General features: G+C 39.7%; 1 protein-coding gene across 3 annotated transcripts in view; it reads right to left on the minus strand.

The window, feature by feature from the left end:
* Positions 1–15,032, minus strand: part of wdfy3 (WD repeat and FYVE domain containing 3) — a 108,634-nt gene extending 93,602 nt beyond the window's left edge. For 2 of the 3 annotated variants that reach the window (XM_046034058.1, XM_046034056.1), the window contains exon 1: positions 14,827–15,032. The gene's annotated coding sequence lies outside the window, so the exon portion shown is untranslated. The remainder of the gene's footprint in view (positions 1–14,826) is intronic. The other variant, XM_046034057.1, reaches the window with a different exon arrangement.
* Positions 15,033–25,574: the final 10,542 nt, after the last annotated feature.

Raw genomic sequence — 25,574 nt, forward strand, 5'->3', positions numbered from 1 at the left:
TTTACTGCATCCTCCTAATCTAGATTAGCACATGATGGTGAGCTGATTTCTGAAGGGGAAACCTGCATCTTTGCAGCAACATATGTGAAAATATAAGACAAGGCTCAAATACACACTCACTGTATATTTACTGCCAACACTCCTGACTGCTTCACTTTCGCTCCATTCATAAGAGGAAGTGACTGCAGAACATGAAGTCTTTACAGCCACAGGAAGTTACAAGGCAACGACTGATTAACTACACAGTGGAGAGATTCTTTAAAATTAAATTTTAATTAATTAGTTAGACTCTATAAAGTTGAAAAAGTTTAAATAATATTACTGTGGGGTTGATCATGAACAGATGCATTCAGGGCAGACAATGGCTACCACTGTTTATATGACAGCACACACAGTATAAGTTGACCTGGAGTGGACACAGCCTTCCACAGGACCAGGGTCTTGTTTTCAGAAGAAAATGACTCCAGATTTTGACTGCATATTAGAAAGTGAGACTCATCATTTTTGTCAGAACAGGAAATAGTTCTCTTTTTTTTGGTACAACAATTTTGTGCATATGAAGCTGAAACACCCATTTCACCAGACACCGTTTTACCAGTTGACTATGTTTTAAGAATAGTTGAGGACATTTGAATGACATCTGGTTTTCTATCAAAACGTTTGGTAAGTCATTGACACTCATCAGTGAGAGACGAGTAACATTAATATGACCACATTATTTATCTTTAGCGCGTCTTATTAAGATTAAGTTTATGGTTCTCTATTATTTCGTCATTATTTTTTTCCACACACATGCGATCTAATCCGCTCTCTGCACTGCTAACATCCTTCCCCTTTCTGTGAGGACACCTTCTTCTATATAGTCTATGGTTGACACATGACAAAGTCTGTCTCATAAATAAAACAAAACAAATCCTCCACTGGATGAACGGGCATACTATTGGCAGTGGTAAAACAAAGGGACACATCTAAAAAGCTTTCCAAGGCGTTGAGAAAAAAAGCCACATTTCTCTGGCCAAGCCCACACACAGGCAGTTGGAGTTATAAAGTGATCAGGATATACAAGCCTGAGCAGCATCAGCAGAAAAGCCAGTCTTCAGCTGGTGGCTAAAATGGAAACTCAGGCTGAGCCACAGACAAGCCTGTTGAAAAGCTGCCAGTCAAGGAGAAAATCTAGCTGGATGTCAGAAACTGAGAATCCAAAAGCAGAAGCAGACTGTGGTAGGCTTAAAAATATCCAGCCCAGTGAGCCAGGTTCCTGGGTCACTGTTTAAGGCGGGAAGTTTTACTCTCAACAAAAACACAAAGACAGACAGGAATGACTGAAACTGGGATTTGTTCATCTCAGTGGGTGTCGCTCACTGAAACTTGGTGTAATATTAAAAATAGATCCTGGTTCTAACCTGGACAATTCTGCCTTCAACCAGAAAATGTAAAGGTCATCCAGTAAGATCACGAAGGGAGACCTGACAAAATGTATTTCTAATATCCAAAAGTGCATTATTTTTGTAATACATCTCTGATGCCTCTAGGTGTGTTTTGATGAAATAATAACATTACCACAAGCAAAAAATCTAGTCTATATTGCCTTATCCACAAAAACAATTGGCCTATCTAAAGGAAAATTACAACTTACAACTTAGATCTTAGGGTTTCCCACAAGAGGCTATTTGCCTAAAATAAATTCAAACATCCAGACAGGTTGTAAACAAGCCAACAGTTAACTCCTCCATGACAACCTACAGCTAGTACAGTAGGAGGAAATTGAACCATAAAGTCTATAAACTGTGATGGATATTAACAAAGGATAGTCTGTTGGCCTTTTTTTAATCTTCAAAATAAGTCTGGCGAACATCGGCTTTGTTGAAATAACACAAAATGAAAGAAATTCCAAATAAACTGTAATAAACTGGATTTGAACTGGATTATCCTTTAAGCTGTATTAAAGCCGAAATAACCCACGTATCTTTTGTAACGTGGCCTTACTTCAGATCAAAGCCAGTATTTATCTCTGAACAACGCTGACTGTTACTGCTACACCGGGCCCTATGTAACAGAGAGTCACTGAAGCAGACCAGAGTGCTGAGATGAGAGAATGGTAGAGTCGGAGCGCAGCAGGGCCGGGACCACAAACTGGGGCAAACACATGTCATACGACTCAGCATAAGGCTGAGCTGGAAAATCAACAAAAGGAGAAGGAGGGATCTGTAGACAAACGCAGGATCACAACTCACTCCGCCTATTTGGTAAGCAGAGGGTGTCAGGAAACCACAGAGCCTAGGCTAGGAGGATGCATCATTTAGAGTTTTGTTTGTACCTCCCTTGCACCTTGATCTTAAGTACAGTTGAAACTGAAGCTGAAGAGTCAATAAATTTCGGTGGACAAATGACTTGGTGCAGGTTGATTAATATTTCAGGGGAGAGAGGTTTATCTGACAGCCACATTTTGTTTTGGATCGGTTTCCTGAAGATTCATCTCAGAAGAGATGATAACCCCTATCTGCTTAGTCTCAAAATAGTATACATGCTACAGTGTTTCCCCTAGGATGGAGTTGTAGCAGCCGAGGTGAAACAAAGTTTTTCTCAGAATATAAAACCCCAACACAACATATCTCAGCAACAATGCTCTTCTGTCCACAAGCATGCGAGGCACATTAGAATAGCTTAAAACTGCAGTGTTTTCCCAGTTTAATGTGAGCTTTAGATTAATGAAATTAAATAAGATTAATAAAATTTTACCTTTTCCCAATGACAGATATGTAATTTCACATCATATCGGGCCATTATTTTCACCATATCTCTGAACAAATATTTGGAAAAGCTAGAGCAGATAATAAATAACCAACACCCAAAGATGAGTCTACTGGAGGAACTACAACCTTTAGATCTGGAGAAAGTAATTTGGTTGGTTCTGTTGCTCCACAGTGATTTTACAGTGATGGCACAGCATGTTTTGGGCATCACCCCTAAGCCTTAACGGCAGGAAAACGCTGTTAATATGACCTCGGAATCATTATAGATACGACTGTTCATGTTTGCCTTTTGTGTCTACATTTAACAGCCTTTGACATTTATCTGTAGACATTAATATAAAAAAATAGGCAACATGAGAAAACTCCTCCCTTCTCAGGTGCTTTAAATTATTTTTAAAATCTAAAAAGCGGCGCACTGCCGCTCCTGAAAGCATATAGGGGAAACACTGATGCTAGCTAGACTGTAGCTTATAACTCCGAGATTTGTATAATTGTATGAATGGGAAATTACACTTATCTGAGACGACCCAGAAAACAGTATTAAATCACTGTCGGTTCTCATTTGACTCCACTGTTTGGATAATAACCGAGTTTTACTTGTCTCCCTAAAAAGTTTGGGCACACTTTGAGACATTACGTAAAATGGAGCTATAGAAATAAATTTGACTTTTGATAATTAATGGTTGATGACATTGGGAGTTCTGTGTGCGCCTAAAAATGTGCTGGATATCAAATATATCAGCAGGACTTAGGGCATCCTTTATTTAAAGCGTTGCTAAATTAACGCGATCCATTTTTTATTTCATCTCTGGAAAAACAAGATGCCCACACATTTGGCAACAGAGCAGTCATATATGAACGCTACCTTATCTGTTGTGAGAAAATGGATGTACCTGAAGGAAGCTGGGAACGGCTCACAAGGACTGAGAATTGTGAGCACAAGCAATTTAGATTGCTGGCACCGCTTCAACATGGTGCTGTTATTATCTCCAACACTGCCATTTAGCAGCTTCATCTGGCGCGCAGAATGTTTTATATCCTAAAACAGGTTTACACCTTGCTGGCACATTACCCATCACTCTGCCCTGATGTGAATTTGAATGTCCAGCAGTTGACCTATGCAAGCAGACAGCTCACTGCATACTCCATCAACCTTAGGGAGCAGTGATATAAACAGGGAAGATAAAGATAGCAGCTTTGATGAGGATTAGAAAACCATAGCACCATCATCATACAAAGTGAATACCAATAGGCATGCACCGATTCCATATTGATATTGGATATTGAACGGCTACTTGCAATTTTTGCAAAGCCATTGTTTCGAAGAGTGGCTGTAGCACTTTAGAATATAACAGCCAACTTAGCCCACATCCACACTACTATATTTTGGTTTAAAAACTGAGTTTTACAACAAATATGATCTCCGTCCACACAGTGTTTTAGCTGAAAACGCTCACCAAGTGGCCATTCACGTACAATGGGCACGCGTGTGCCGGTGTAAACATGAAGCAGATGGTCTACACCGCAGTTACAGAAGATTCAGCGAAAGTACTACAGACGAAGAATCACGCCAGATATTTTTTTGTATGGACAGACAACGTGCTGGAACTCTTACTGAAAGTAACATGAGAATCCAAAGCAGCTGTGGCAGCGGAAAACAGATTGTAAGTCGTTGCAAAGTAAATACGGCATGCACAGTACAAGTGTAGGCTATAAGTGTTATTTGCACAGTACAAAATATTTTAACAAAATTACCAAAACTGTGTCAGTGGCCAATGAGGTGTCATCGTTTTTAAAGTCCTCCGTTTTCGGTTATCCGCACAAAAAAACTACCCCGGAGTTGTAAAATGAAAAAAGGGGGTCGGCAGTGTTTTCAAACTTCTACGTTTCTAGGTCTTCGGATTCACCATTTTAGCCTGGGCGGGAGGTGCAAACGTAGCAAAAGGTCTTCGTTTTTAAAACGAAAACTTAGTAGTGTGGATGGGGTCTTAATCAAGCACCTCCAGAAGCAAAGTTAGGAAACAATCGGGACTGAAAGGGTTGGATCGGTGCATCTCTAATTACCAACATAAATGATGAAGGAAAAAACAGTGCATCCCCTGATCATGCTATGCTCCAGTCATAGCCAATCATGTTTAAAGGAAACACAGTATCAAACCATTTCTTGTCTTGGCTGAAACAAAGAAAATGAGTCAGCGGCATCAATGGAATGTCGACTTCTATGCAGTGAGGAACTGAGCCGGCTTTCTTGGCCTCAAGTCTTTTTCAAAGCATTCTCTTTAAGCGGACGCCAGCTTCAATGAACGTCTCACCGAGTTAGCAGCAACTCCTGGGAGATGAAGGCAGCCAGTGCCTTGGAAAAGCCCAACTCTTCAAAGGCTTGTGTGGTTGTTCCTCTGGAGAAAGTGATGTAATGATAGAAATGTCTCCTGTCTGACAGTTTACGGGGGTAGGTGGAAGCTGGGGAGCTTCACAGAGAAGAAAGAACTGGGTTGACAGGAGTTAGGATAAAACCAAACTTGAAAAACAAAATGCTAATTTGAAGGAAGTAAAGGCAGGGTGGTGAATTCACACCAACCTCCGGCCAAATGTTGCTGCGGGTGATAAACTGTCTACTCTGCAAGCAACTGTGACACATAATCTACCATTAGATATTTCTCTTAGTGAGCTGACAAGCCACTAGAAGAAATAGAAAAACTCTTCTGACACCCCAAGACATTTTAAAATCACCACAAATAAAAAAATTACTTGAAGCATCATGGATAGAGAGAGACACATCTACAAAAGGAGCAGCACATTTTTGATCAACAGCTGGTGCATGACCGGTGTGAGCGTAACAAGAGCCAGAAGGGCAGGAAATGATCTCACGCCAAACAAGTCCGGACAGGACCACAGTTGTCAGCCTCCTCACTGGGTATCTATTTAGGCCTTCAGTAAACAACGCCTGAGGTGTCACAGGCAATTACGACCAGCCACATGTCGGTAAATTCTACCTGTGTCTCTTCTGCCAGCGGTTAACTGGCAGATAAACATGTATCACTGTAAATGGTGAACGTTGAGACGCGGCAGCTATTGTGACTGCAAAGCAAGAAGTTGATTTATTTCTGAAAGATCAGTGAGAACAGCCTAAGCGCCCTTCTTGTAATAAGTTCAAGAGAAATGTTGCCTGCCCAGTCTTTTTTTAGTAACGTTTTGGTTATGTCACTGAATGGTATCCATGACAACAAGTGGGTCCCATGAAAAAAAAAATAGCTGGCTGTCAACAATTATTACAAGACAAAATTATAATTATAATTATTACATAAAAGTGTTAGGCCCAGTAGTAACAACTACAAGTCGTGTTGACATTTGCCCTTTTACAGGTATGTAGCATCAGCAAAGTGCGCTGGTTGTGGTCCATGTGTAGAACATCAACCCTAACGTAAGCTGCCAGCCCATTGGAAACTCACAGAATCTGAACTTCAAATAGCAAAGATTTGTTTTTAGAAACCAAAAACAACACCTACAAAATACATTATTATGTGATCAGGCTGCTGGCTGCCATTTTGCTCTCGTTATATCCAAAGGGAAAGGGAGTCTTTGTGATGTTTCTTTCCTCTCTTTCTATTCCATCACGGGTGCCTATCCGTCAAAAGCTTTTGTTTTGGTCACAAGTCTGTTCATTTGTTGTCAGTTATGGAAGCATTTAATAACGCAAAAAAAGAAACTTAATCTGTGCTAGCTAACAATGACTTGGAAGTTAATTTAATTTAAAAAGCATTGTGAATCATGAGTTGTTGTTATCTTATAATCTGCTACTAGATGTTTCAAAGGGTTAATTCTGTTTCAGTACACACCGAGGCGTGCTATATTTTCAAAGACTTTCTATGATGCATCAGCAAAATAAGACTTAACACACCTAGCAGCGCCGTGCTTCTTTTTTATCATGATGGCTCTAGAGATACATCAGGGTATTATGTTACATACACAGTTGCTCCGACTGTTGCATCCCTCACTGCTCTGGCAGTGGTGGCAATGATGGTAATCAAAGCTTATTACATGACTGCACTCAGTCACTCTGGATGCACACATCTCCAAACTGCTTAAATTTAAGTATACATATAAATGAAAGTCTGGCACCGACACTGAGAGGCAATTCTTTAACCTCAGTAATAATGTTAAACAGGCTACCAAGGTCGGGCTCGTCAGTAACAGTAAACAAACCCCCGGTCACCGCAGAGACAAGCTCAGCACCCAGCTCTTGATTTTCCCTACCTGCTGTTCTCTCTGCGCTCCGCCAGCATCTCAAGTCATCGGCAGCAGAAAAGACAAAAATATTCCACCGTGTACCAAGAGCGACTCCTCTTTCCCCCAAAACCCGTCGTCTATCTGATGAGGAAAGGCAGCGACAATGGTGTCATGCCTTCCCCTCGCGGCAGAGTGAAAAGAAGAGAGGCTAAGCGCGGAGGCATGGCTCGTCTTCACTGGCAGTGCCAGGGGCTTTGTTATCCAGCCAGCTACTGTGTGTGTGTGTGTGTGTGTGTGTGTGTGTGTGTGTTGCCTGCCGGGACTGGCACAGCTGATCCCCCCCTGACACCGGGTGGGGTGTACAGGGCTTTGGAGGAAGAGGAGTAGAGGGTGGAGTGTGGAGGGGCCATGGCCGTCACAGTAAGACCATACCATTTAGACCAGAGGGGGTTGGAGGTGGGGAGGGAATTCATAACCCTCAGTAGTAAGCACCATTATAAATCCATCTTATGGGGGTTTAGCCATCATTATGAACATCAAGGCTCAGAGGGTTTCTTTAACTTTGCATTATTATGACTTCAGACACACATAGCATAGAAAAGGTTTTCTTTAGAGCAGCATCTGACACCTACATGTGTGCACTTTATAAATAAAAGGGCTTGCAGAAGAAAACTGACATATTGACACCTGATGCATTTTTGTCTGGAAGAAAAAAAAAGAAACAAATTTCTATGTAATGTATTTTGAGCTTTCTCCATGTTCAAGAAAACAGAATACTAAAGCTCAAACAGTTTGTCAACTAAGTGATTACATGATTGGCAGAAAATGAATCGCTTAACTTCTTCTTAATTGTTCCCATTTATCAAACAAAACAAGCCATTTAAAGATGTCACTTTGGAGTCTGGGAAATTACAATGGGGATTTTTCACTATTTTTGGATGTTGACCACCTACAGAGTAAGTACACCAAGTTCTAATTCACATTACAGCTATTTTAATTGCTGTCATTAGGAGAATTTCTTCACCTAAAAACAGGGTCCTGAAAAAAGAAGACTGTAGTGGAACATCAAGAGAACGCCAGAGTATTCTGGTTTACTAAGAAGACACTGGGCCATATGGAAATGAGGCCAGCGGGGGAAGCAGATGAATGAAATCTGCTACAAAATCTCCTACTTAACACAGCACCAGCGGCAAGGTTGAATAAACACTAGGAAGCGAAAAAGTCTGCACTGCCAGAAACTTACATGCAGCCAGAGAAACCTGCTGTGATATACAAGCCTGAGGGGTTCTCAATAACTTGAATCACTCCAAAGTTAGTGTGATTTCAGCTCTTCTCTGGTTAAAAAAAGGCCAGAGAAAAGGTTCGTTCAGCCCACTGTCGTGTGCGTTTCCACCGTGGCCTAAAGACCTGCGAAGATTAGGCAAATTAACCAGCTGACGTAGGCCTATACTGCACACAAAGCGATGCATCAGATTTGATTGGAATACAGCTTTTTTGTGTGGGAGTATAATGGAGAGACACACGATAATGTTCGTTACAAATAACAAATAAATAAAGCCATCAAGTTCTTAAAGTAACTCCAGCACATACAGATAGAAACACAGACCGTTTGGAAGGTTATTACAACAATTCCAGCCGACAAGAGCTGCAGATCAGCTGGCGGGACTCATGTCTGTGTCGCCTGAGCATCAGACTAAAGGCCCATTTATACCCCTGCGTAGGGTCTACGTGCGTACCTACGCCGTAGACCCTACGCATGTAGCCATACATTTATACTTGCGCGTAGGTGTGTCCGTCATTCTGCAATTACACCCCCAAGCGCTAGTCGGCAGTAGCGCTACAGCGTCCACTGTGTTGACTTTTGCCGGCCGAGCAGGCTAACTTCCGGTTTAGCGCTCCGCTAATGTAAATGGGGGTAAAATTGTAAACGTGCGGCTGGTGTAGCCTTTTCAAATGTTACCGACCGAATGGATCACATTCTGATAGCGAAACAAGTCATTTCGCTCGGGTTGCGACAGTCAAATATATTGATTCACTGTGTTATAGCCGCCGTTTTGGCCGCTAGTTATTGTTAATTCAAAGCGCGGGGTAGTTCCGGTCGGCTCGGAGGCATTGCGAGGCTACCCAGCCAACCAATCACAGAGCTTCCGGTCCGCATCGACTCGACGTGTAGTTACATTTTTGAGGAGGTGCACGTCAGGCGACAGCGTAGCCTCAGCGTAGCCCCGTAGCCTACTCCGTCACCTACGCCGTTGATTTGACGCAGAAGTATAAATTGCACTTAACGTGATGTTTAACAAGCTTTATTACCTGCTGTAATCAGCTGTTCCGCTTGTTGTGGAGAGGAGGAGACCGACTTCAGCTCCGTGTAAAAACTTCCTGACTGATGAAAACTTAAAACAACAACTCCGGACACAGTATTTACCGTAACTTCATGAGCTGTTTGCTGTAAACACACTGCTGCACGCTGGCTGCTGTTCTGAGCAATACATTTAATGTAGACATACGAAACGCAGTGACTTCCTCCAAAGGATCCTAGTTCCGGGGTAGAGTTCCTTTGGTCGAAACGCGGCTTTATTGTGCAAACTTGACAGCTGCTAATTTTGCATCACATTTCCCCCCCCCACATTCAGTATGAGGGAAATGGACAAAATAATCTAATATCTTTATTAATAATGCAGCAAAATAGTTTTGTTGATCAACACTAATAACCATAAACCACACATGTGATCATAAACATTTAAGACCAGAGTCCGAAGAGTTATTACCATCCAGTGCCGGGTGGAGCGCAGTCTGTGAAAACCACAGCCAATTATACTACAGCATTAAAGACAGATGGGAAAATATCTCTCCTTCAGTCTGTCCAGTAAAACATCACTACCATTACAACACACAGTAAAGCCCCTTTCACAGTCACACTGGACAAAAAACCCATGAACATCTGGCTTATGTCTTCAGTGTGAAAGGGTTAGGGTCAAATGACTCTGCAGTAGTCATCCAGGTGGACACGATAATGTATGCCCCTTTCCCGGGGTGGTCATCATACTGTGCAAGATGCAACACTGTCAAGAAAGCCTGATGACAGAGCTTTGAGGGGAAGCGGAAATAAGGAGGCCAGTTACTGGCACTGTTAGGGTGATATATACAATAACATCAAAAATGCTAAATGAAAAAAGGCATTGCTCGCAGTCCAAGGCGAGTAACAAACAAATTAAAGAAGCGATGATTAAAAATATATCTTGCAGTAAAAGATATTAATTCCTTGTTAAGAAGTAGGATTTGAGTTTCGCGTTTCACATTTAAAAATGTGTCACAAATAAAGTTTCATTTTTTAAACAGCTGGGCACTGAAGTTTTAAACAATAATTACTCTAAGAGAAAGAAATAGTGCATTTGTTCGAGGACTATTTTCGGTGGCAGATTAACAGACATTTGGTGATCTAGTTCACATTCACAGCTGCAGGACAGTGTCTGTGGTATTGACCCACAACAAACTACAGTGCCCGAGTTCATTGTAATGAAGGAGCATATCATACAGAGCACTGACGTGACTCAGTGATGTGTTTTTAATTAATTTTGGACAACAATGGCGGTCTATGGCACAGAAGAATAACCTATCAGGCAGTGGCTATGCAGAAAATATTGTTTAGTAGGATTTCATCGTTGGTTTTAGTATTTTCACTTTGTTGACAATATGAATACTGAATTTGCCAGCTTTATACTTTTACCAGAATTAATGAATTTACTCCCTGTAATCTAATATCTAACCAAAAACCAGGCACAAATATACTAATTCAGTACACAAAGTGTGTGTGCCTACTACAGAATGTGTGCATATTGACACTAATTTCCATGCTCTGCTCGCTCTCATGACGTGCAGGCCATTTCCCTGGGGGCTAATTAAGAAGTATCCTCTCCTGCTTTTTGACTGCACGCTGCTTCTACTCAAGACAACTGGTAAGATATGGCATCTTTAGTGAGAAACACCACACACACGCAACTCAGGCTGTCTCTTTCTTAGCGATGCATTTTACATGGCCAGAGAAAGCTCACTTGGTGCAGACTGAAATGCGCGTTGGCCTTGTGCAGCATTATCCACAAGATTTTAATGTAGCTATCTAGCCACACTTAATCAATAACAAGCGGCTCACAAAGCTCAGAATACACATTGCAGCTCCCATCCCATCCAAAGAGGGAAACGCATAGATAGAAATATAATCTCGTATGTAAATCTTTGTTTTGCCTGTGTACATTGGATGTCTGACAATACCCTGACAGGAAAATATTAGGGAGCATCATTTTAAACATGTGCTGTCCCATGTCCAAATCTAAGATAGGTGTTGTTTACCAATTACAATGGCTGATTGCACAACGATCAGCAAGCGCTTTAATATATTTAATACCGAAATGGCTTTAAGGACTAAGTAGGATCTCCAAACTTATTATCAGTGTTTGGATGGTGGCTACAATGAAACAACTATTGTTAATCGATCACAGAACCTTAGCAATGTTTAATCACAATTAATTGTCATATAAAGCAGCTGGTAAACATGGTGACACTGCAGACATTCATAAGACATAGAGGTCTCCTCAAACAGTGCAGATGAAAGTAATGTGCATTTGTCTCAATTCATAGGCTACCTATTAGAACAACTATCTCCCCTTGCAAACAGTCGAGAGTAAACCCAGACTGACTGAACAGGTAATAAGAGTTTTGCAGTTTCGTTGTCTGTTAGCAACGAAAGCACAATGTTAGAAAAGCAGAAGAAAGGAAAGTCCAGAGGCTCCAGTTATGACTTCACTTCATCACAACAATTACGAGCAGGTTTTGGTTAATCTCAGTAAATAACAGCAAAATGGGAACTCAGCAGTTGATTTATGTAGTGGGTAAAAATGCAATGATACAGCAATAACTTGTGGATGTTTGAGGGTTGTATATTTGGCTTTCACAAACTAATTAGTGGCGGACATATTTAATGTTCTTGTCAACATTATTTTGTACAAAAGTTAACGAGAATGTTTACGTGACATTATTGCTTCTCTGTGGCGAAATCAACAGCACACCCAGAGTCAACTGTGCCACAGCGAAGGCGCCATTCTTTACGTCCAGGTTAAGAGGCACTAAAACAATCCATATCAATATGTGGCAGAAAGTCACGCAAGGACAACACCTGGCTCCAAGATCAACTACAAGCTTTGGCATTATGACTAATATATGTAAGGAGTTACACGGCTTTAGGTGCGAAATACAGTTAACATGTTAACATTGTTGTGTAATTTGATCAGTTTATAACATAAGTTAAATGAAAATGTGTTTATACTGTAAACAATATGAGCCGGGGCTGTTACTCACGGTTTGGACAACAATGTCAAAGGAGCAGAGTTGGCTAATGTGAATGTTTTGATTTAATGCTTATTTGTGACTTATTTACAGTTTTGCTTATTAGAAAGCATGGAGAGTGGGGACATTCTGTTAAATGGAGTAATCCGCCTAATTCTTTCATTGATTAGGAAATGGTTTCTCGTAGCCCAAGATCATGTGGTCAAATTGTTTATTGTCCTGCCCACAGTTCAAAACCAAAAGATTAATTAATTCAAGTCAACATTTCAGCTGCATTTGCGCATTAATGCCACCTTATCTGCTAACTTGCTAGCTTAACTTTTTCTGTAAAAAACACCACATCAAACACTTGAAAGTCCATAAAATCTGAGCCTCCATGACACAGTACAAACACACAGGGCCCTGTATGCAGCAAGAAACTCAATTTCTCTGTAAAAGCTTCAGAAGCAGGTACAGCCCACACGTCAACAGCTACTTTAACTAATCAGGTTTTTATATTAGATTAGGACGTGGTTCAAATGGTGATTAGTTATCTTCAAAGGTGGTTTATAGCATACACAGAGTTAACAGCATTTTGGTGGTTGCTGCTTAGCTCCTGCTTTTCTTTGAAGTGATGGTGTTGGCGTGCCTCCTAGTTAATATGGCCAAATATACTCAAATGGAATGGCTACAACAACTTCACCGTCCCTGACAATTTAAACTTCAAAGTGCCTTGGATTTTTTCACCCATCCAGTCCAACAGCTTAAGCATATTCAGCTACATGTCAGGTTGGGCATATCAGTGGTTTCAAAGGCCGGAGTCTGGATATAAAGTGTATCTAATAATCAAAGAAAATACATTTCGAATTTAGAAATGTACTTTAGTAATGTAATGAATTCATTAAAAGTGCCTTTTAAAGGATATGTTCACTGTTAACTTCAAATTGTCTTTTTTGTTAATTACTCCCTTGCAAGACTTCTCCATTTTATAAATATTTTTAAAGTTTTCCTTACATATGCAGATGCTCATTGTCTGCAGCCATTGTGTTATTTTAATTGCCTGCATTTGTCTACTGAAACCCTTTGAAAATTTTATTATTTGGGACAGACAAAACAGCAAGAGATTCTTACAATGCAGTAGCCCTGCAGTAAATATCAATTTGGTCAAACTCGTAAAGCTCATAATATTCAGCTACTGCTTTAGATAAGTTTTAAGGACTTGTTTTTTTAACTTGTAGGTAGGAAATTACTACACAGACTATTATTATTCTATCTGTGCGGATCACCATTCAAGGTCTGTACACCTGTTAACAAAGATATGTTGTTTTTGCCAGATGATGCCATAAATATGATGAGACAACCAGGATGAGCTGCATGTAACATCTATTACATTTCTACCAAGTGTGACTGAATAGGATGTATATTAATGATGCCAGTGTGAATTATTAAGGGAAACAGGTATGTAATTGTAAAAGATTTAGGGTATCACCCACAGCCATTGTAGCAGTAGAGCATCTCTGGATGACACTTTGACACATACTGCGCCTTTCTCTGGGACAGTGTCTATTCATTACAAGCAAAGATAAAACCTGCAGAAGTAAAACCATTTCTATCATGTGATCTGTGTCTGTCTGGGAGCGCACCACTCACACTGCCAATGCAAACAGTAAACACTACAAGAGCATGAACATTTGTAATAACGCTAATTGAACCGTAGAACACATCTAGCCCCAGCCTACAAGCCAGACTGAGCTGCTGTTAGGTAGTTAGTTGGCCATACAGGGTCAGGCAGTCGGCCATGTAATCAGAAACAATGCACTGGCCACAGTGGCCATGCACAGGTGACTAAGCTGCACATCAGGCGCAAAGCAGAATCTATAGCCTCGAAACGAGGCCGATGTAATCGCAGTAAATATGCCAGTCATTGCCACTATACCAGCAGACTCTGGTTATGACTGGCCAGTCGTAATTTATAACGTTACAGCAACCACAACATAATGTTGACTAATAAATCTAACGTTAGCCAACAAGCTGTGTAATGTTACACCGGTTTGCGTCCTCGTGTGTTTTTCATTGACTGCTATCAGTTACATCCCTGCTTCAAGCACCATAGTGTAAGGACACTGACCGAAATTACACACAACTGCAGTGTTACTCTAATATGTAACAGAAATGCAATGCAAGCCATGTTAGCTTCCAACAGTACCGTCAGTTAGCTAACCACCAGCTGATCGCACTAGCATCGCAGCATCTGAAGGACAACTGTCAAGCTAAACGGTGACGTTGGCCCTCAGTAAATAGGCTGCACTTTAAATAAAGAAGCTGGTTTGTGTTTCCGTATTAAGACTGGACACGTAATGTATTTCTGAACGTTACTGTTGACATTTAATGTTGCTGTAGTTGAAAACTAACGCCAACGCGAGCCGAGATGCACATTCCCCTCTGTGCTAGCTAACTCTCATGCTAGGCAGTTAGCAGCGCAGTGCTAACTAGCCACTCCAGAGACCACTACCCGCCGTCCACTTACCAGTAAGCAGGAAAATCCTTCGGCTACAGCGTTGAAGATAACCCCAAATGTCAGTTACGTGGGGCACTCCTAGTGTATCCATATGTCAGAAACGATGCTTTACTCCAAAAGTGGACACTGCTTCCACTCTTTCCCTCTGGTAGCCATTTTTCCCTCAACATCCAAATAAACCAAGCTCGTCCCAGCGCTGATTTTCCTCCAAACAGCATCCTCCTTTCAGCGCCAACTGAGACCACATGTGAAAGACAAACCTGACATCTGTTGGTTAAATGGAAGAAGACACTTGTGAAATGGATTTAAGGGACACAGATTAATTCAATTATTCTTTCTCATATTATACTAATAGTATAAACCATAATTGCTTGTTAAGATATCACCCACTTTCACCCACATCAAAACACTTTGGGTGTTGTTGTTTTTCTGGTGTTCCCTTTTTCAGACTTTGTTTTAACTCCATAAGCAAAATGTGTATTGCTATAGTTTAAAACAGTTTTTAATAACCTATAAAGTAAATTTTTTTTGTTGTACTCTCCATGAATGTTGAGTAACTTCGTTCCTACTCATTCTAGGTGATTGTGTTGACTGAAGAAGATATTTGCGATTACAGTTGGTTATTCTTGGCTGTTGTAAGTGAATAGGTTGCCATCAGCATCACAGATATGTGTCCTCTTGTTTCTGGCTCACATTTTTTTTAATTTCGTTGTTCTTTTCTTTTATTATTTATTTTGAGGGGGGTAATTTTAGGGGTAAAGCTAACGAAAGGGAGGTTTCTGCATAAATAAGACATAAAAGGGAAAAGGACTATTTCTCTTTCACATATTTGACTGTGTCTTTCTTTGCATGAATTGTTCTCTCTTATAATGTAAATTTACCAAATAAGATAAGCTTAATGGACCACATTCCTCAGCAATAGGAAAGGGTTTGTTCTTGCTTAAGGAACAAGTTCATTTATTCATTTGAGGAAATTTTATTGTGGGCTGCTATAGGCCTGGAGCTGTGTAGTCTGGGGGCACAGTGCTAAACAAATGTTCTTCTCCTTTCATCCATTATTTAAAGTAAAACAATACTGTGCAGATAGTGTACAAAAAGTGACAAACAGTTCAATAACAGTGTCCGAGTATCATGTGTGCATTTATGACACATCAGGTAGATTTTATTTAGATTTAGACTTTATTGTCTCAGAGGGAGAATTGTTTTCACAGCCACTTCAACATCAAGACACACAGATATAAAAACAGAAATATACAGATAAAGAAAATACATAGAGTCCCTATAAATACATTCATCTATCGCAGCAATCAACATAGTCAGTGACGCAGGTTGTTTAGTGCTGCAGAGGCAGAGGGGACAAAACTCCTGCTGAAGCGAGCTCTCCTCTATTTTAAGGTCCTGTGTCTCTGTCCAGATGGCAGTAGTGTGAAGTAATGAATGAGGGGGTGATCAGGGTTATTTCCTATTGTGAGTGCCAGGCGTGTGATGGCTCTGTTGTTCATGTCTGAGAGGTCGGGTGTGGGAAGGCAGATGAATTTAGATGCATTATGTGGGATGCTGGGAAGTTTTTTTTTGTTAGAGATGGTTAACATGGTGAAGAAGCAGGGACAACGGTACAACAGGATGGGGTGAATTATGCTTTTGTAAAATATGGATGGATAACATCTTTTCTAGGATTGTTTATGGATATAAGTAATGTGTTAATCAAAATTGAATTTATTGTCTATAGTGAGTTACTAAAGTTGTTCTACTGTCTTGTACTGTCTTGTGTGAGAATAGCAGTGTCATCAGAGTATTTGAAGTATGTAGTGGTGGATGAGGGACTCGTATGGTCCATCGTGTAGTTGGTGTAAAGGAAGGGACCTAGGACACAGCCCTGAGGGGCTCCAGTGTTGGTGATGACAGTTGATGATGATACTATGCTTGTTCTAACAGCCTGTGGCACTGAAGGATTGTAGCTAAATTGCCTGGTGATTCCAGATGTTGGAAGAGGGAGAGAAGGAAGCATGCCACAGCATCCTCCATCCCTCATTTAGACCTGCAAACTGGTGGGGGTCTGATGGCCTGGCAGGATGGTATTCATGATCAGTTTTTGCAGGCATTTCATGATTACTGAAGTGACTATGACGTTTCTGGGGTACTGGTATGATGGTGGATGTTTTCCAGAGGGTGGGGCATTAATGCTGTCCTGCATTGGAATGATTTTTATTTGATTCATAACCATTTAGGACTTGTACTTTAAGGCTTGTTTTGTGTTCATGTTTTGTGAACTTGTGTTCCAATCTGTCCTTGTATTTGAGTTTGGCCTTGATAAGCCCAGTCCAGTTAGTTGTCCGCAGTATACAACAGAAACGATTTTATCATTTCAGTTTATGCGCAAAGGTAGATGCCAATGAGCTACTTTATATTTGCATTGATAAAGACCTTAAGTGTCCCAAAAACATTCGTATAACATTTTAAATTTAAATAAACACAACATGACAGCAACAGTAAGTACATGGTCTTGCAAGGAACTCATCATGCAGGAATGAAAGTCATGTCGCTTTTTTGTCAATTTCTCTCTATTTGATTGGGTTTATTTTCATTATGTTAGAGAGATTTTATGTATTCTACTGACTAAGGTACCTTTAACACATCGCACAGTGTAATTTCAACCTGAACCTTAAATGCATTTTTCTCATAAGTATTTAGGGTGCAGCAGGGGAAAAGTACAAAGTACATTTAATCAGGCGCCTTACTTCAGGACAATTTTGAGGTGCTGGTACATTTTCTACTTTCTACTCCACTACAATTCAGAAGAAATATTATACTTTTTACTCCACTACATGTATTTGACAGCTTAGAATACAAAATATAATCAACAAAGAAATGATGGTGTATTATTATGGATAAGACTTTATTAATCCCTTGGTGGAATTCACAAGCTACCCGGTAGTACATATAGTAAAAAATAACGACCATTTTTAACAGCTGCAACATTTAAGTAATATGAAAAAGTCAATGATTGTAATTGAATAACATAATTTACACTGAAATGGGCCATTCTGCATAATGAATACTTTTAATTTTGGTACGTATATTTTCATGAAGATACTTTTGTACTTTAACTTAAGTAAATTTTTTAATACAAGACCTTTTCTTGTAACTGAACATTTAAATGCTGTGGTATTATTATTTAAGTAACTGAGTACTTCTTCCACCATTAGTGTGTTACTGTCAGTTTCTCACATGCTGGATCAGGCCTGCTGCCTCCGGGCAAATTCCACAATCTCTCGCAGGGAGGCGCTGGGGTTCACTTTCTAATGTCACCTCCAGCATCAATTATTTGACTCAAAAATATTGTAATATCAGGTATGAGGCACTAGGTGACAGCAGTTCTCATTTGACCTTAGAAACACACTGAATCAAAGCCACCATGTGGGCGGTTTGGTTTCCTGTGGGCAATACAAACCGCAAACCACAGCAACCTCAGTCAGTGATAGTGATACTTTGGTGTCATACCTGAGTAGATCTAAGATAATTTGTCTTCAAAAGGTAAACTCTTTCTAGTTATCTCAAAACTGAATGACACATTGTGGTTTAAGTTTCAACTGATTCCAGCCGCTAGTGGCTCTCAGCCAATTATACCTTTTGTCAACTTCTCTGCACTGAAGCTTATAATTGAAAGCTAAATCTATTGTGCTGTTTTAAGGTTTTGGCCTGAGAAGTTTCCTAACTGGTTGATATTATCATTACTCAATAAGCACTTTCTGTCCGTGCATGTCAGACCTGAAAATCTACCTTGTAATGGCAGTTGGGGATAGAGTTCATGCATTGTTGCTCAGTCTGGGTTTCTCCCTGGATGGAAAACTCACTGCTGCTGTCAGGGACAAAGAAATGCTGTATAGCCTGCCTTATGTTTTGATTTCTCAGTATGCTTGAAGAAAATAATATCAAAACAGGCTCAGTACATAAATACAACACATTAACTGTATATACATACTTAATTCTCTTCATCCCGTTCACACATCTATTTCACTTGCCACGTTCATATTTTCAACATATTGAGATTTTTACTGTCACATAGTTTTGAGGATTTACATGTTAAAATGCATCTAGAAAGTTTAAAACTGGGCTAGACTTGACTGAAAACTCTTTTAATTTACTTATTAATTTTAAATCTAGATGATTTAAACTGAAGATGTTCCAGTGTGTATTCATGGCCTGCAGCATTGAAAAACTACTCCTTTTGAGTAGGCTTTATAAAAAATATCCCATTTGGCCCATTCAGTAGTAGTATCAAAAAAGACGCTGTGGCAGACAGAAATGCATGCCTCTACCCGAGAAACACAGAATGCACTAATTTCCACAGGGATTGTTTCAATTTCTGCAAACTAACAAATCAGTGCTTACTGGCATTGTTAAACTGGAACAGGGTCTTCCAAAGTTGCTAACAGAGTAATCTCACAATTCACAAGCGCTTGCTCATTGTTCGTAATTGCATACTTTAAACAGATTCAACCTCTTAAAAAGTGCAACGGAGGAAAACGGCAAAGGTGGAAAAATGTAGACCAGGGCAAGTTTATATGACAAAAAGATAAGGCAGTAAGAAACACATTCTCAAGGCAAGACACAAAACCAAGTGAGGACTCAATGTGCCACAGCTACAACTGACCAATATTAAGCTAGTGGAAATTTCCCTGGAGCTGATAAACACAAAAAGGAACAATGCTATGGTAAACAAGACCAAACACCAATGGCCGCACTTCAAACCACGAAAACAAGCCCAAACATGAAACTTACTGTAAGTGTGCAACATTTATTAACAACAACACAAAACGAAACTCATGAGATGAGATGTTGCTATTCAATTGGTGCCAGTGCCCATAATATAAAATTATAATGTGCATGTGTTTAATTGCAGAGAATGTTCTCATCAGCAGACAACACTGGTGTAGGTTAACCAATATGAGGAGCTTAGTTCCTCTTCAGTGACTCACTGAGTGTGAACTCATTTCAGAACATGTCAGTAAAAGTTTCCCAAGAAAAAGAGTGAGACATTAAGAGTTTCATTTCAACACTGCAACATTCACCCTGACAAACTCAGTCCTCTGAAGACCTCTATGTACAAAATAAATAAATTACTTAGAAAAAAAATGTCATATTTGACATACTGTACATAACATTGCATTTTAGAATAAAACATATTTGAGATAATTGAGATTTATAGTGTTGCCTTCTTGGTGAGTTAATAATGGTAAAAACAATCTTAAGATATAAAAAACACAATACACGCATAAAAACTGTCAAATAACAATGATATAAGAAAGAAGTGGAATCAAGAAATATAGTTTTAAATAAATTTTGAGCTGTTTCCCTATCTTTTTTGGTACATTGAGCAAACCAGTGATAACTGATTTGACAAGGATTGGCGAGGTTGCTAAACAATTTATATTTTTATACAAATTTGTATGATAACTTTAAAATCAATCCTCCATATTACAGGTAGCCAGTTTAATGACACTAACACTGGTGTAATATGTTCTCTTTTCCTGTTTTTTGTTGAATTGCTTGCTGCTGCATTTTGAAGCTGCAGACTATAAATGTTTTTTAGGTAATCCAGTATAGAGTGCATTACAGATAATACAGATGCACTACAGATCAATATAACTGAGTATCATCCAATGAAACAATGAAAATTCACTCCATGATCACAAATAATTTTTCTGAATAGTAGCATGAACAGACAAAACAGTAACAGACCAGGAACTGAACCCTGTGGACTACCAAAAGAAAAAGTCATGCTTGTCTGAAACATGGTCACTGAGGCTAACAAAGAATCTTCTGCCAGTGAGGTAAGTTTAGAACCAATTTAGAGCTGTTTCTGGGAGACAATCCGATTTTCAAGTTGGTTTAGAAGTATCCCCTGATGAACTGTATCAAATGCAGCGCTAAGATCAAGAACAAGATTGGAAACATTTTTATCATCTTCGCTCTCTCTTCATTTATTACTTTTACAGGCGCTGGAAGACTGTGTTGGAGGATTACCCAAAACCATTTAAATTCCTCTCAAATGCCAAAAATAGTGTAAGCGCTTTCCAGCTACAATATGACTGGATTTTATCTGCTTTCATTTTGAGTGCGCCTGGCCTGGCAGACCTACATTGTCCCAGATGTACATCCTGCCTGCTGTTCAGTTTTCACATAGCCATGACTTGTTGTGTCTTCCACAGAAAACGTCTTGAAAAGGCTACATTTCAGCTGGATGGGAGAGATGCACCTTTATACCATTCCAATTTCCAAATCATTTTAATTGTCTAGTTTTAATTGTCCAGGGGCGGCTGTGGCTCAGGAGGTAGAGCGGGTTGCCCGTTAATCGGAAGCTTCAATCCCCGGCTCCTCCAGGCTGCATGTCGAAGTGTCCTTGGGCAAGATACTGAACCCTGAATTGCCACTGGCAGCTGTTCCGCCAGTGTATGAATGTGTGTGAATGTTAGTTTCTGTTTGAGCACTTAGGCTCAGTGTATAAATGTGAGTGAATGCTGAATGCAGATGTAGTGTAAAAGCGCTTTGAGTGGTCGAAAAGACCAGAAAGGCGCTATACAAATACGGAGCTGAAGACACTCAATGAGTGTTTCAGATGTTGCTAAAGGAACAATTAAAAACTTATGGAAATATGCTTGCTTTCATGCCAGTGGTTAGATGAGAAGATTGATACCAGGTTTGTTTGGAACCAGGAGACGGTTAGCTTAGCTTAGCTTAGCCTGGAAACAAGGGGGAAACAGGTAGCCTGGGTGTGTCCAAGGAAGCAAAACAAAAACTCCCTCCAAGCACCTCCAAAGCTCATTAATAAACACTTTATCTCTTGTATGTTTAATCTGTACATACTTCAAGTTTATGTTTATCCGGGGCAGAAGAAACAGTTTGGCACATAGCCCACCATGAAACCATCACTTAATACTTTTATACTTCGCTGTTGTACGAAGATATAGTCTAATGTGTTCTTTAGGGTTGCTGGTTGGCAACATTTGGAAAGAACTAGGCTAGCTGTTTTCTGCTGTAACAAAAATATAAAATGATTGTTTTTTCACATGAAAGGAAAGGGAGTAGATACGTAGGAGTACCTCTTACCTCTGAACTCGCAGGGCTAATATCCAAGGACAGTAGTGTTGGATACCTCTAAAAGAGTTTAAAGGTAAATCTCATATGATAAGAAAGCAGAAAAATGTCGGCTACCCAAAAAAGCCTGTGACAATGGTTAGCATATAGACATTTCTTTATTTTGAGGGGTCACAAGCCAACAATGTTAGGAAGTACTGTCCTAGAACATCAGGATAGGTAGAGTGGGGGGAGATCCTGTCTGACCTCCTCCACTGTTGGAAAGAAATGGAGACATGAGATCCTTCTCCCTTTAAAGAGCTGTAATTCCCATCTCTACATTTAAGTAAGATTGCAGATATTATGCAAGTGTACTGTTCATTTAGCTCTCCAGGGAGGTTGGGCTGCCAATGGTACATCTGTTAGACAACACTAAAATACAACCAGTTGTCTGCACATATAAACACAATCATTTTTCACTTGACCATGCTACAAGCCCTGCAACAGGACTGTCTGATTTCTTGTCAAAGTGTTGGTCTTTCTTGAAAATCATGTGGTTCCCCAGACTTGTTTACACTCCCATTCCTCTCTTTTGCCCTTTTTGATATTTATATTGGAGAGAAGAGGTGATTGTCCTCGGGGTGTGAGCAGTAAGTGCACCCATCAGGCCGCAGTAAAAAACATTGTGAATATATTGTATTTAGACATGGAGGTTAGACATTTTTTTGTTGAATACGTTAAAGCTGAATAAATGTAAATGTTGCTCTGTGGCATCATCAAGCTTTTCCTATATTACTCTGACAGATTTGAGCTCACACTGTTTTATTAGGAAAAGAGCCAAAGAACGAAACAGGTTGCGAGTAAAGCCGAATTTAAGTGAGTGAACGTGCTCCGAATTAAACGTTCACTTAGTTTCGTTCTGAGACATCTAGTTTCACATCGATACACTCCATCTCCATTGAATCTACATTGCACCGCCTCACCTGATATGTTGACATAACTGATTGTTCAGGATGCATGAGATTACTGGATGCATAAGAGGCCTCAGGCCCCGAGGCTGTGTCTTGACTAAATTTGTCTGTGTGTCTAGCGGACAATTTGGATGGTTTAAGTAAGTGCATAACTCTGCCATGCAATCCATTGTTAGAAATGATGTTCTATCTCCAGTAAGATCTTCAGATTTGAGATTGAGTTTTGTAATTTAATGTCGGTAAATATATTATTTATGTCCTGATTTAACAACGTGCATGATGTTTCAGAGCATTTTTGTAATTTTTGCTTGTTTGTCGTTTTACTTCAGGATGTGCAAGTTAATCTCTCAGCAGTATTTATAAAAGAAACCTGCAGTGGTTAAGGGGGATTTTTTTTTTCTTCGCTTAACTACTGCTCAGAATTTCTGAAAAAAATAATTGCAATATGCTGCTTCACTATTAAACAAACCTCCATTGTTTTGTCATAAAACTGACTGGTTAGTAAGTAATTTCTCTGGAATGTCATTTCTCCTTTTCTTTTTACTGCAGCTTCCCCTTGAACAGATTGCAAACACTGAACATTAGTTCTAACCTACACTGGAATGTAAATCTTGAAAACAACATAGTACCCTCCTGCTGCATGTGTGAAAGTGCACAAGAGAAGATCAGCGTTATGGTAAAGGTCACAGGAATGTCAGGACGTGAAGTGATTTTCTCAGCATGACAGAATGACACTTGATTAGTGGTAAAAATGATCCCCACTCTCATGTATATTAAAAGAATAGTTCACCACTTTGAGAAATATGCTTAACCAAGTATAACGTAATAATAAAATAAATTCAGACACACACTACAGAATAGACAACACTATGAACAAAACAATATAGACATATTGACATACATAACTGTATATGTTATTAGTGAGCTTTAAAGGTGCTTCTTGAAGGATTTTTTTATTTGCTATTAAACAGAGCCGGGTTATCTGTTTACCTTTCCCCCGGTTTGCAGTCTTTGCGCTAAACAGAACTAAGTGGCCGCTGGTGATTGCTTCATCAGACAGAGAGTGGTATCGATCTTCTGTGAGGAGGTACCAACCTTGCGTGGCATGCCATCAATCTAGATGAGCCGGGAATCTAACCAGGAACCTTCTGATAGACATCGCTCGAAAGCTGTCTAGTTAACCCCTTAACGCCTGAATTTTTTTTACATCAAAAAATAAAATAATTATTTGTGTTTTCATTTGCTTTCAAGCTGATGTTAAATTAAGTGAAGATTGTTAATTTGTCTTTAGAACATAGAAAAGATATAAATTCAGGTATGTGTAGGTATGATGCAAATTATCAACAACAGGCATAAATGAGAAACCAGGGCTTGCAAAAGGTTCCTAGGTTCCTATCAAATATGCACCAACAGGCATTGGGAATCCATGTGCTATCTTGGCTTGCAGTCTGCAAGGAAGAGGTGATGATGCGAATTTGCGACAATCGGCGTCAAGGGCTTAAAATTATAATATCTTGTTATTTGAACCTGAACATAAATAGAAATGTAAAAACAAAATGTCTACATTGGACAGAACTAGGCAGGCCCTTTCCAGTTGAATGCTGTGGACAGAACACTGACATCTGACCATTTAAGATGATATCGTGAACTTCTTGCATTCATTTGGAGTCATGTCTCTAGCCACCTGTAGAAAGTAAATCCAATATGTACTCATCGTTTAGCTCTGTTTTTGGTCTCCTAACAGTCCTCTTAGACGTTTATTACTTAATCAGCTGTCACTTCTTCACATTCTGTTAATCTCAGTTCATTTCTTGGAAGCTTAAAAAGAAATTCTGGTCAAATCTTTCACATTGCACCTTTAAACAGTCCAAAACTAACAAAAAATAGGCTACGTGGAAAAAAGGGAAAGAGAGTCCAGAAGTGAGAATGAGGCTGCATGTTATTTCTACATCCCCAGGTGCATTTATGCAGAATCAACACTGGTTTCTATGCCTTTTTGGCTTTTATCCTGTACATCCAGTGTTTTCTGTGTGTTGAGGGAAATTAATTGCATATAATTCCCAAAATGTTAAACTATTCCTTCAAGAAAAGGATACAAATGTATCTTGGACCACTGCACAGTGGAAACAGACTATTAGTGTAAGACTGACAGGAAACCAAACCAAATTTGTAAACTGAGCTTCCTGTGAAATATGCTTATCCTCATTCAGTCCTTATGGAAAGTTGCATCACTCTTGGCATAATCTATGTTTCTGGCGGGAAAGGTTTCTTCCCTGTTTCTCAACAACTGCCACACACATACAGATGGTAATCTAGTACTTGGAGTCATGCACAAACTTGCATAAACAATCCCACCCTTCACACAAACTTAGGCAATGACTGGATGCATTCTTGAAAAGTCCCCAAACCACATTGACATCAAAGTATGAATTGTGAGATTATTGTGCGACAGACACAACGGATAAGATTGAGATAAAGATCAGATATCTTTAACTTCCAGACACTTCTTCTGATTTATATCTCTGTACTTTAAGCTCGTACACTGCTGTCAGTGCTTACAGAGCAGTTGAAACTTCACTGCTTTAAGTGCAGACACTTCTCCACGGCTTCTAATTCAATAGTCATTTTCACAACTTTCAGTTCAATTACTTTTATTTCTTACTGTTCAGCTGAATGTTAACTTTCTGTCAGTGACACTTCAGATCCTTT

This window comes from Micropterus dolomieu, linkage group LG21 (assembly GCF_021292245.1).
Source record: "Micropterus dolomieu isolate WLL.071019.BEF.003 ecotype Adirondacks linkage group LG21, ASM2129224v1, whole genome shotgun sequence".
Classification (NCBI taxonomy): Eukaryota; Metazoa; Chordata; class Actinopteri; order Centrarchiformes; family Centrarchidae; genus Micropterus; species Micropterus dolomieu.